The following is a 14,593-nucleotide window of genomic DNA, read 5'->3' as shown; positions in this document are numbered from 1 at the left end:
CTACGGAGAAAGTTGATTTCTACGGAGAATGTCGATTTCTACGGAGAAAGTCGATTTCTACGGAGAAGGTCGATTTTTACGGAGAAGGTCGATTTCTACGGAGAAAGTCGATTTCTACGGAGAAGGTCTATTTCTACGGAGAAGGTCGATTTCTACGGAGAAACTGGACGTACGTTTTGTATGAAGAAGTCGTGTCCCTTATGGGCCACCGTACTTTACAGTCAACGATGTCAAAATCTCAGTCAATATTAACACCAACAGTCTTTTTCAGGATTTTACTAACTTGGACGATCTACATCTACAAACATATAACGATACTTAACCTGGACTCTCCTTGTTAAAACTAAAGTAAATATTTAAAAGTTTTTTATATTGAATTCCATTTTTTCATGGAAGACAAAATTGAAGGACATGTAACATTCTAGCAAACATCTAAAAAATTTTTCCAGAAATTTGTACAGTATAAAAATTCAATTTCTACCTATTTCCGAGACATTTGAGTAGTCGTGGACAACTCCAATACGCAGTTCACTGCATGGTAGCATAGTTTGAATTGATCCTAAATAATAAAAATGTTATAGAAATAATCAAAAAACTAAGTACATCACCAAGTGTTGGTCGAGCTAAACAAAATTCAATGTGTATGTTTCCAGAAATATTCTGTTTCGAAACTATTGTTGATGTTTGACAAACGGCCATCAGACAGTGGCGCCGGCAGAATTCTTTTTTTTAAAGGGGGGGGGGGATACCTGGAATATGGTATTTACATAAATTACGCACCGTTTAAATTAAATAAACTTATCAAAACTCATATAAAAAGACCTTCAGTAAAATAAATATCAGAGGGGAGGTCGGCGCCTATCCATCCAGGCATAAGTTTATTATCAAACTAAAAACTTCTACTCTCAAAAAACAAACAAAAATCAGCAACGAAAACAGCCGAGCAGCCACTAGCAAAGCCAGCAGGCAAATTTGTACTGATATGTAAATAATGTTGACCAACTATTACACAACAGATTTCTAAAGAAATAAATATTGCTGATGATTTACATAGCACGACCTACATAGCAGGACCAAACATGCAGTTAGGCTACCATACTGATAGCAAAGTTCGTATACAAGCACAAATATAAAGTTGAAATTCGGCAATATCCATACAACATATGATGATTGTAAATGTGTCAAAGTGTTGATATATACAATGTCAAAACAACGAATTTTTTATGGTCTGTTTAGTAGAGGCTGCATAGTTCATAAATGAGAATAGCGCTCGGTGTTGGTGCAATTGGGGCTTCATAAGAATTAAAAAGACCAGCTTACCGCCGTTTCGACGAACTGCGGGCGTCTATTGCGGATCAGCTTGATACATTGGAACGAATTCATCGCTTGGACAATTATGACTCGGTCGACAAGATTTGAGACAGCAATATAGGTTCCATTACCGATAATAAATTTGGTAATCACAAATTAACTTTTAATTTGTCTAATTAAAAGTTAATACACTAGAAGTACTTCTTTTATTAATCTATTTTTCTTACGGTCAATAAACACAAAAATATTTGCCGCAACTGCGTAAAAACACTATTGATATTGTGCATTTATTAAATACGACGAGTTTTTTTAAAAGGATTTCACATTAACAAAACTAATCGTAATCGCAACGTTCACGTTTTTTGTTTTAACACTATATTCAGCCTGTAAATACACTCATAAATTAGTTCCAACCAGTATTTCATTGTAATATTTATTATCTACTGATAATTGTATAACTGCATCATATTACTCTTATATAAAATTATTATGCATATACGTAATATTCTTATTATACTGAAGATTCCATCATGAGATGTTTAAACACATTTATTGTAAAAAAACTCGTCGTATTTATTAAATGCGAAAAGTATTTGCATAGCGAGAGCAAAGTCGGGCTGGCTACGCTACTGAATAAACATATACATTAAAAACTTTGTATGAAAGAGAAGTGTAGTGATTTATTTGCAACAAATTATCTAAAGCAGAGATTTAAATATGTTTATACAATTTTTTTTTATCCGAATGATACTGACTTTTCTCATATAGAAACGCTTTGATTATAGACATGTGTTCCTGATTTTTCTATAAAAATAGTGAATATTTTATTATTTTTTTGCAGTTAATTCTAAGCCTTGTAATTGATTTTTTTAATGATGAGCAAATGGTGTATTAGTATGACAAAGAAGTATCAAAAGATCAGTTGCACAAAATACTATCCTCACACAATTATAAAAGTGAATATTATGGAATGAAGGCACTGAACTGGATTACTTGTGACTTTAATTTTTTTATATAGAGCTATACAACCATTGTAATTATACAAAAAATCACTCTACACGAAGACTGGAACACATAATGATATAAGTTTCAACATCAAATTACTTTTTGGAGGACACTAATCACAAGACAACAATATATTATTACTTTTACATAATTCATATCAGATAAAGGCGACTCGCAATTTTGATATCTGAAATTCAATTCTATGATTCACTTCTTGAAGACATCAAATATAAAACAACAGATCATAATACGAAAAACTTTTTGATCTACATATCAAATTGCCTATCATTTCTTTGTTTTTGAATGTATTCGTATAATTGTAATTTAGAGAAACTGCAACGTATAATTCTATGTTTAATTAGATACCGCTTCAGCAAAAAACAAAAGGAAGAATACGAATAGCACACAAACAAGTACAGACAAGGAGAATATTTTGCCGTCTGCTAAGCTTTTGTCAATCGGCTTTGTCTCAAACAAGTTGAGCAATTAATTTAAATTTCAAAAGGTCAAATTAACGCAAACGAAGTACAAAGTGAACAAAATTGCAATGAAATATTTAAGAACTGACAATTAATATTGAAAAGGAATTCAATACCTTTTTTATGACAAAATTTAGTCCGTAAACACAACAATATCCAATTTTTTACCGGCTGTTAGATCACGAGGTGCGCCATCTTTTAATCTCTTCGTCGTATTCTTAGGAGAAATTCTAGGCCGTTTTCTCTTTCTGTTTTTAAGATTTCCCATTTATTTTTGAAAATAAAATAAAAAAAAACAAATAGAATTTATATAGAAACTAAAACAGCTCTTTCTTAACGTGAAATGTAAGAGAAAACTAAGATTTTCGTAGATGGCTTTGAGAAGCGTGTATATGCGAACTGTTACATGGCAGACAAAGTCATAGCGTTGCCAAGGCCAACCAAGGCTAGAAAAAGCAACCAATCACGGAGCAACATTCATCAAAAGACTTGAAATTACATACGCCAAAAGGACAAACCAAAAAATAATGGTTAAAAATGGATTTTGGTCAAAATTTTTCACGATTTTGGTACCTAAATGCGCTGCTAAGGCGTTGCTAAGGGTTAATTTCTTTGATAAGGTATGTTTGAGGGCATTTTTCTCACGGAGTATTATTTTTTAAAGAAAATCAACACTGCAGACTTAAACTACAATACTTAAAGTGCCAAAAATGACCAAAAAAAATTTTCGGAAAAATTTTTAAAAATTCATCTGACAAGAGGGGGTGACCACCTTAATTTATTTCAATAATGGTCATTTGAAGAAACTGTAACGTATAGTTTTAATTAAATTGGTTGCCGCAACAGCAAAAAACAAAAGGAAGAATACGAATAGCACACAAATACAGACAAGGAGAATATTTTGCCGTCTGCTAAGCTTTTGTCAATTGGCTTTGTTACAAAACATGGTGAGCAATTATTTTAAATTTCAAAAGGTCAAATTAACGCAAACAAAGTACAAAGTGAACAAAAATAGAATGAAATATTTAAGAACTGACAATTAATATTGAAAAGGAATTCAATACCTTTTTTATGACAAAATTTAGTCCGTAAACACAACAATATCCAATTTTTTACGATCTGCCATATTACATGACATCAGTGAACCATTGAACTAAATATTTTAATAACTGGAATGAAAGCTGAAGCCAAAAATTGAAACCAGTTGGGCAATTGCGCCTCCCGATTTGTACATCTTGTAAAATCTTCTGTCATTGATTCTCAGCCATTTCTTCTTTTCCGTTGATCACCAATCTAAGCCGAAGCACAACGTTAACTAGCATTTGCAGTCAAATCACGACACTTGGTAAGAGCTACCGTAGTACTTGAGTTTTCTCATAGTGGGTTAGAATATTCTGATGATTCCAAAATACAAACCATCTTCTACAATGCAAAATCGTACATCCATTGCCTACGTATACACAGGAGTCTAATTTTGTGATACCCATTGATAATAACAAAGAGAACATATTGATAAACATATTGTAACAAGAAGTTGAGTTGTGATTTTCCTTTCTAAAAGCTAAGTTCTTTATTTTTTCTATAGAAATAACAATCATTCTAAAATAATTTGAATGAACAAAGCAAGCGGTTGTTAAACTAACCAATATATTGAGACATGAAAGTGAGCAGTCGTTACAGGGTGTTTCCTTTGAGCATTTGATAATTTTAACTTATATTTAAATTCAGAGCTATTCTTGACTTGCAACCATTCTCTTGGGATTTACCAAACAATGTTGCTCGCACAAGTCGGCTGGTGCCAACAATAACACTGATAAAATATTCTTTTCTATTATACCGCCAACATGGCTAAATGCAAGTCAAGAATTCGCTCTCATCAAATGCTGTCAGTAGTCGTCGAATAACTTCAATACGCATTTTACTGCACGTTCGAGTACAAGAGTTTAGATTGATCCTAACGAACAGCCAATACGACAAGAATAAAATCCAATCAGGAGATCAACTGCATCAGTAAAAGCTCCATCATTTCCACCGTCTATTAGAAAAAAATGAATGACAAAGACGAACGTAATAAACATTAAGTAAACAGGAGGTGGACATAAAAAGCAGCCCAACTATAAATAACACGTGATTACTTGAAAGTATCAATAGACTACTTGATATTACATGACGAGAAGAAACTGTTTTACTTGATGGTCTTCTGCTCATATTCTTATGAAGTGAAAGCTCGTACATCATAATCGTTGGTGTGTGTTCCAACTAATGAAAACTAATGAATCGGAGACACTCGTTATAGTGTTGGCTACGTTTTTCATATCTAGAGTCTAGAGTCTCTGAATGATATTCTGTATTTTTGTATTTGTAACAAGTTGATATTTTCCTTAAATCAAATCATAATTCGAACGAGATGTAAATGTTAACAGCGCTTAATGTTACAAAAGTTTGGTACCGACTACCTAGGTCAATCTTTTGGTGGGTGTTCCAGCCAGTGTTGAAAAACAAAGAGAAAGATTAACAACAAACTATAGTAGAGAAGGATGTGTTTGGCGATCATATGCATTTTTCTTGTTTTGTAAAATCTTGTGTCGTTGCTTCCAACCCATTTCTTTTTTTTTCGTTGATCTCTAGTCTACAGCCAAACACAATGCTCCTAGCACTCTCAACTATATGATTGGTTGATACACTAGGGTGATTATATGATTGGTTGATACACTATGGTGACTATATGATTGGTTCATACACTATGGTGATTATATGATTGGTTGATACACTATGGTGACTATATGATTGGTTGATACCACAGATCTAAAAATACACTAGATAGTGCAACGGATTACATTTAATAAGTAGTGGTTGAAGCCGGGCAAATTTACTTCCGGAGCCCCAAAGTAGTGAGAATCAATATGGCGTTGTATTAGAAAATATTTGGTCAAAGCTGATATCTTGCAATTACTTGCAAGTCACGACGGTTACATAAACTGGTTTACTCTATTAATGAAAAAAATCAATGTGACCATAGTTTTTCAAGAAAAAGATAGCAGAATACGCCAATACATCGCCGTAAAATTGATTTCAAGTGTAGCTCGATTTGAAAGCATCAGCAGCGACGAAGGCTTAAGATACTGGAATTTCCACATCTAAATATCATATAACAGCACAATCTGCCACAAAATATTCAATCGAACGTCGTGGAATTATCTTCCAATATTTATTGTCATATAAAACGAGTTGGAGATTACAGTTTGAAAGATTTTTCACGATTTATATAAAGTATATTGTTCACTGTATATAATTGAATATTGCACTGGATTATTGTACCAGAAATGCATTTTTCTGGTGTTTCTGGTCGGCAAACGAATAGCTATGTCAAGATGTGAGTAATTAATACGTTCAGAAATTTATTTACTGAAAAAATATGAAGAGTCTACCTCTGTTACACCAAATTTTTTGTGAAATATAATATAGCAGGTCACTTGTGAAACTATTGATACCACAGGTTGATACATAACACTCTGTCCAACACGGGCAAAATATTTACTTATTAAAGCAAGAAGAGTCCCCAGACTTGTAGTCTTGACTGTGTTTTACACATATATATAAGCAATGTATTGTCATAGTCTAAAGCAGTAGTATATATGGCCACTGCCCACAGTGCTTAATGTACTGTTATGGTGATGTTATGCTACTGTTTTGAACATTTTTATTGTCTTTTTTTACCATTCAGTCATGTATATGCATATAAAACTTTCTACACAGTGTTGTTATTGAAAATATCAAACCTAAATTATTTATTCTGAGCAAAATATTTAATTTGTGCTTGTAACCTGTGTCAATTTCTGACTGATTTTTGTAATATGCCTGTTCTATTAAAATATGTGAATAGTCTAAATTTTGTATTTAGAATAGAAAAATATGTTTCTTGCAAAAAAATTCCCAGGTTTTATAAATTACATTTGTAATTTCAGATGATCAGGTCAGTAATGACATAGCTGAAATCTGTTGGATAGTCTTGAAACTACCAATAAATTCTCTTGAATTAAAAATTGTTGATTTAAAGGTGTTTACATGCTACTTGAAGACGATAATTATTTTCACTATTGCTGCCTCTGGAGCTTGTGTATATACATAATTAGATGTATTTAACTGGTTTAAAGAAATACTCAATACATGCATCTAATAGCTACATAAAATCCACCTAAGCATACTTTTTATTGGACTAATCAAAAAGTTATAAATCAGTTTTAAAGCAGCGAAGACTGCTGGAATTTTTTACTTCTACAAAACTAATTTTTGGAAGTTATTATTTTCTTTAGAAAATTAATTCCATTCAATAATGTTTCAGTCAATGAACACAAAAATATTTGCATTGCAGACGTGCGAAACGACCTTGCTTCTTAAGAGCAGTTATGTATTACAACAGCAGTTATGTATTATATTATACGTTGTGTTACTTGTACAGTTTAGCTAACATCTTTATTTGAAACAGTGTAAATATTTAACGCAAAGTATAATGTAATTTTGACGGAACAATCAAACAGAATAATATATTGAAAAAGATTTCATACCGCTCATCGTTATGCTTGTTGTACATCAATCAGCACAATACATCCATAGATCGAGTATGATATCGCTGTATTTTCCAAACGAACTAAGCCACACTATCGCAGATTGTGCTGTGATATGATATTTAGATGTGCAAATTCCAGTATCTTAAGCCTTCGTCGCTGCTGATGCTTTCAAATCGAACTACACTTGAAATCAATTTAACGGCGATGTATTGGCGTATTCTGCAATTTTTTTCTAAAAACTATAGTCACAATGATTTATTTAATAAATAGTGCAAAAAAGTTGATGCAACCTTCGCGATTTGCTAATAATTGCGAGATATTAACTTGGACCACATATTTTCTAATACAACGCCATATTGATTCTCACTACTTTGGGGCTCCGGAAGTAAATTTGCCCGGCTTCAACTTGAATGTCAGTTGCACTATGTAGTGTATTATTAGATCTGTGGTTGATACACTATGGTGACTATATGATTGGTTGATACCCTATAGTGACTATATGATTGGTTGGCACACTATGGTGACTATATGATTGGTTATATGAATGTTTTGTGCAGTGCGGTGTTTGAAATTAAATGAGATATGATCTTCGCACTTAGCTGGACAATTTAAGCAATCGTCTCAGGACCTGAAAAAATCAGGTGACTCAACGGGATTCGAGCCCATGACCTCTGCGGTGCCGGTGCAGTGCTCTGACCACTGAGCTATGAAGTCACACAGTGGTGAGCAGGTCAATATTGTTGGGCTCATGTTTTCTCGTGAAATGACTTCATAGCTCAGTGGTCAGAGCACTGCACCGGCACCGCAGAGGTCATGGGTTCGAATCCCGTTGAGTCACCTGATTTTTTCAGGTCCTGAGACGATTGCTTAAATTGTCCAGCTAAGTGCGAAGATCATATCTCATTTAATTTCAAACACCGCACTGCACAAAACATTCATATGACATTCATTTCACGAGAAAACATGAGCCCAACAATATTGACCTGCTCACCACTGTGTGACTTCATAGCTCAGTGGTCAGAGCATTGCACCGGCACGGCAGAGGTCATGGGTTCGAATCCCGTTGAGTCACCTGATTTTTTCAGGTCCTGAGACGATTGCTTAAATTGTCCAGCTAAGTGCGAAGATCATATCTCATTTAATTATATGATTGGTTGATACACTAGGGTGACTATATGATTGGTTGATACACTATGGTGACTATATGATTGGCTGATACACTATAGTGACTATATGATTGTTTCATACACTATGGTGACTATATGATTGGTTGATACACTATGGTGACTATATGATTGGTTGATACACTATAGTGACTATATGATTGTTTCATACACTATGGTGACTATATGATTGGTTGATAAACTAGGGTGACTATATGATTGGTTGATACACTATGGTGACTATATGATTGGTTGATACACTATAGTGACTATACCTGGAGAGTTATGTTTCCCGGTGGTAAGATTCTCACAAGAATCGCATTCAGCCTTCCGGACACGTGATCCTGTGAACGCGTTTTAAAGCTGTAGAAATCAGTCAGTCGACAAAAAATCTCAAAATGCATATTTTTTCACGAACCTCGACTACACTGAACTCCACTTCAACGGAAAAGTTAAGTTCTTGTTCCTATGGAAAACAAAACAGCAACTGCATCACGACAAGCAATAACTTCGAGACGATCATGCACTAACTGATAAGGCTTTAAAGTAAATGATTTGAGCCCGGTAGTATCGTTGCATGTCTGTAGATGTAGATCGTCCACGTTCGGGAGATCCTGAGAAGGATTATTGTTGTTGATGTTGACTGATGTTTCGACAACCTTAGTGGTAGCCATCTACAGAGTGAAGCCGACAGCGAAGGTTGTCAATACTCTGGTTATACGGCTGACAGTCAACACCAACACCAACAGTCCTTCTCAGAACTTCACTAAACCTGGACGATCTTCATCTACAAACATTTAAAGATACTTTAAACTAACATCAGCAAAGCTACTTTCTCCATCGATTTATCTTGAAATACTTTAACTGGCACATATCGAGCTTTACGTAGCAAACGCTGTTCTAACGTGGTTAGAACAGTGAACTCTACAACAACTGGAAGGCTAACTCATTATAAACAAACCTACACTTTTTTGAAGCCAAATAGAAGCTGATTTGCCGCTTCGCGTGTATCTCGCGTGGACTGTTTTATTTGCGTGACGGATTGTTTTGCAAAAACTGCTAACTTGGGAATAGAATGCTCGCCTAAATGCTTTATTTTTTTCAAAACCGTTAGCAAAATTTTGTTATTAATGTGTTAAGATGCATTGTGGACGTTCCAAGACATGTTTTGTATACGTAACGCTGTATTATATAAAACATAAAAGGGAGAACACACTTCGAAATATGAATTTCTCATTTGTCGTCGAAAGACCAAAAATTTAAGATAAAACTGATAACAGGTAGTCTGTATCTTTGAATGCTGTGCAGAATACACACAATCCACTTAATATAACATGTTTCATAACAATTTTATTGCTTTCAAAGTTAGACTTGCTTTGTAAGAATTTCACATGCTCTTTTTGTAATGTGTGAAAGTGATGATTTGAAATTTTGAATTGTGAGTGATTGTTGGTTCTTGTCATTTACTTCTCTCACTTCTTAAGAACTGGTGGAAGATTTGACATGCATTCATATTTGTGTATTGAGCATTTTATCAGCAAGTTCATGCTTATAAATAAATAGCCAAGTGCACACTATGACAAATATTGCTAATATAACCTGCTCTACATAAATGTCAAAAAGCAACCCTCATCCTCAGTGGTTTGAAACAGGGTTTTAAAATGATTATAAAGCAAGCAAAGCTATATCCTGTATCAAAATTTTATAGTATATCATATTGATTGTAAAATTAGTTTTTTCTTGTAATACAAATGATGATAAATGTATATGTAATATATTAAATTTTAGGATGTGTGTTTAAAATGTTTGGTCATATTTGTGAAAATATATGATTCTATAATATTAGACTAATAATCTTTTTCATACTTGTATTACATTACAATTTTTATATAAGTGTTTCAACAGTTATGAATATGGAGTGTCAATTGTGTTTTTGTCTTTTTTTTAAGTGAGTATTGACCCTTTTGACTCTTTAATGGTGCAATTAATGATAACACAATAATATGGCATAACAGTTTTTTTTAAAATGAACTCAAAATATTTTTTTGCTAACTTTTTGAAATATTTTGCAAAGTGTTTTCTTTTGTTTATGCTCTGAACTTTCAAAAAGGACTGGGGCGAGCTAATTTTGCTCGGAAACACTAAAATTACCGAAAAACAGCGTTTTTTGCCCTGACAGCTTCATTTTCAAAGATTCAAACAATATTATAAGGATAGACAAGTGTATTTTACATCCTTCTAATGAAAAAAAACGAGGGGTGTCAGTTTTGTATTCAAGTTATAAGGCATGTTTTCACGTGCCAAAACAAAGTTCGCTTTTCATCCTTCTAAAAAGAAGCTTAAACATGCACAAATGCCGTTCAAACTTGTTTTATATTAAAGTCCAAACATTGTTTAAGGTTTTTAGACATTAAGCTGGCTCGAAGACCACTGTTTTTTGCAAAAAATCCGGCAATTTCGAAGTGATGTATTTCGCCTCCGTACCCTCAATGGCGGCGCTCATGCAGGCTTCAAAGATGGCGTCCAAGTTAGCCTTCCAGTTGTTATGCAGTTCATTGGGTTAGAATAGGTTGATTTGAAAGGTTTTTTGCTTACGATTGCCATAATAACAAAACTCACCGCATCAATAAACTCGCTGAAATGAAAGAATAGTCTTGTATCCCTATCGAAACATTGAATGAAGCCATAGCCGTATTTCAAAGACGAAACAAGCCCCTAGCAAGAAACAAAATATCATTCATTTAATGTATCTCTATCGCAACACTGAATGAAGCCATAGTCGTCTTTCAAACCCGAAACAAATCCCTAACAAGAAACAAAAAATCATGAATTTAAATTATCCCTATCACAACACTGAATGAAGCTATAGCCGTCTTTCAAAGACGAAACAAATCCCTAACAAGAAACAAAAAATCATGCATTTAATTTATCCCTATCACAACACTGAATGAAGCCATAGCCGTCTTTCAAAGCCGAAACAAATCCCTAACAAGAAACAAAAAATCATGCATTTAATGTATCCCTATCACAACACTGAATGAATCCATAGTCGTCTTTCAAAGCCGAAACAGATCCCTAACAAGGAACAAAAAATCATACATTCAATGAATCCCTATCACAACACTGAATGAAGACATAGTCGTCTTTCAAAGCCGAAACAAATCCCTAACAAGAAACAAAAAATCATGCATTTCATGTATCCCTATCACAACACTGAATGAATCCATAGTCGTCTTTCAAAGCCGAAACAGATCCCTAACAAGGAACAAAAAATCATACATTCAATGAATCCCTATCACAACACTGAATGAAGACATAGTCGTCTTTCAAAGCCGAAACAAATCCCTAACAAGAAAGAAAAAATCATGCATTTAATGTATCCCTATCACAACACTGAATGAAGCCATAGACGTCTTTCAAAGCCGAAACAAGCCCCTAGCAAGAAACAAAATATCATTCATTTAATGTATCTCTATCGCAACACTGAATGAAGCCATAGTCGTCTTTCAAACCCGAAACAAATCCCTAACAAGAAACAAAAAATCATGAATTTAAATTATCCCTATCACAACACTGAATGAAGCTATAGCCGTCTTTCAAAGACGAAACAAATCCCTAACAAGAAACAAAAAATCATGCATTTAATTTATCCCTATCACAACACTGAATGAAGCCATAGCCGTCTTTCAAAGCCGAAACAAACAAACCCCTAACAAGAAACAAAAAATCATGCATTTAATGTATCCCTATCACAACACTGAATGAAGCCATAGCCGTCTTTCAAAGCCGAAACAAATCCCTAACAAGAAACAAAAATCATGCATTTAATGTATCCCTATCACAACACTGAATGAAGCCATAGCCGTCTTTCAAAGCCGAAACAAATCCCTAACAAGAAACAAAAAATCATGCATTTAATGTATCCCTATCACAACACTGAATGAAGCCATAGCCGTCTTTCAAAGACGAAACAAATCCCTAACAAGAAACAAAAAATCATGCATTTAATGTATCCCTATCACAACACTGAATGAAGCCATAGCCATCTTTCAAAGACGAAACAAATCCCTAACAAGAAACAAAAAATCATGCATTTAATGTATCCCTATCACAACACTGAATGAAGCCATAGACGTCTTTCAAAGACGAAACAAATCCCTAACAAGAAACAAAAAATCATGCATTTAATGTATCCCTATCACAACACTGAATGAATCCATAGTCGTCTTTCAAAGCCGAAACAGATCCCTAACAAGGAACAAAAAATCATACATTCAATGAATCCCTATCACAACACTGAATGAAGACATAGTCGTCTTTCAAAGCCGAAACAAATCCCTAACAAGAAACAAAAAATCATGCATTTAATGTATCCCTATCACAACACTGAATGAAGCCATAGACGTCTTTCAAAGCCGAAACAAGCCCTAGCAAGAAACAAAATATCATTCATTTAATGTATCTCTATCGCAACACTGAATGAAGCCATAGTCGTCTTTCAAACCCGAAACAAATCCCTAACAAGAAACAAAAAATCATGAATTTAAATTATCCCTATCACAACACTGAATGAAGCTATAGCCGTCTTTCAAAGACGAAACAAATCCTAACAAGAAACAAAAATCATGCATTTAATTTATCCCTATCACAACACTGAATGAAGCCATAGCCGTCTTTCAAAGCCGAAAGAAACAAACCCTAACAAGAAACAAAAAATCATGCATTTAATGTATCCCTATCACAACACTGAATGAAGCCATAGCCGTCTTTCAAAGCCGAAACAAATCCCTAACAAGAAACAAAAATCATGCATTTAATGTATCCCTATCACAACACTGAATGAAGCCATAGCCGTCTTTCAAAGCCGAAACAAATCCTAACAAGAAACAAAAACCATGCATTTAATGTATCCCTATCACAACACTGAATGAAGCCATAGCCGTCTTTCAAAGACGAAACAAATCCCTAACAAGAAACAAAAATCATGCATTTAATGTATCCCTATCACAACACTGAATGAAGCCATAGCCATCTTTCAAAGACGAAACAAATCCCTAACAAGAAACAAAAAATCATGCATTTAATGTATCCCTATCACAACACTGAATGAAGCCATAGCCGTCTTTCAAAGACGAAACAAATCCCTAACAAGAAACAAAAAATCATGCATTTAATGTATCCCTATCACAACACTGAATGAAGCCATAGCCGTCTTTCAAAGACGAAACAAATCCCTAACAAGAAACAAAAAATCATGCATTTAATTTATCCCTATCACAACACTGAATGAAGCCATAGCCGTCTTTCAAAGACGAAACAAATCCCTAACAAGAAACAAAAACTCATGCATTTAATGTATCCCTATCACAACACTGAATGAAGCCATAGCCGTCTTTCAAAGACGAAACAAATCCCTAACAAGAAACAAAAATCATGCATTTAATTTATCCCTATCACAACACTGAATGAAGCCATAGCCGTCTTTCAAAGCCGAAACAAATCCCTAACAAGAAACAAAAAATCATGCATTTAATGTATCCCTATTACAACACTGAATGAAGCCATAGCCGTCTTTCAAAGCCGAAACAAATCCCTAACAAGAAACAAAAAATCATGCATTTAATGTATCCCTATCACAACACTGAATGAAGCCATAGCCGTCTTTCAAAGCCGAAACAGATCCCTAACAAGGAACAAAAAATCATACATTCAATGAATCCCTATCAACAAATCCCTAACAAGAAAAAAATCATGTATTTAATGCATCCCTATCACAACACTGAATGAAGCCATAGTCGTCTTTCAAAAAGGAAACAAATCCCTAACAAGAAACAAAAAATCATGCATTTATATTATCCCTATCACAACACTGAATGAATCCATAGCCGTCTTTCAAAGACGAAACAATTCCCTAACAAGAAACAAAACATCATGCATTTAATGTATCCCTATCACAACACTGAATGAAGCCATAGCCGTCTTTCAAAGCCGAAATAAATCCCTAACATGAAACAAAAAATCATGCATTTAATGTATCCCTATCACAACACTGAATAAAGCCATAGCC

The 14,593-nt window shown here is 34.1% G+C and overlaps 1 protein-coding gene and 1 long non-coding RNA gene across 2 annotated transcripts in view; both read right to left on the bottom strand.

The window, feature by feature from the left end:
* LOC124452167 overlaps positions 1-14,593 on the bottom strand; it is a 70,081-nt gene that overhangs the window by 28,554 nt on the left and 26,934 nt on the right. The window lies entirely within an intron of this gene.
* LOC124450478 lies at positions 113-3,196 on the bottom strand. The gene is made up of 4 exons (XR_006949993.1): positions 2,912-3,196; positions 1,321-2,115; positions 482-559; positions 113-298 (listed from the first exon to the last, which is right to left on the bottom strand). It is a non-coding gene; the product is annotated as an uncharacterized LOC124450478 (long non-coding RNA).

Source organism: Xenia sp. Carnegie-2017, unplaced genomic scaffold (genome assembly GCF_021976095.1).
Source record: "Xenia sp. Carnegie-2017 unplaced genomic scaffold, XeniaSp_v1 HiC_scaffold_24, whole genome shotgun sequence".
Taxonomy (NCBI): domain Eukaryota; kingdom Metazoa; phylum Cnidaria; class Anthozoa; order Malacalcyonacea; family Xeniidae; genus Xenia; species Xenia sp. Carnegie-2017.
The sequence above is the reverse complement of the archived record's forward strand: the minus strand, read 5'-3'. Positions and strand labels throughout refer to the sequence as shown.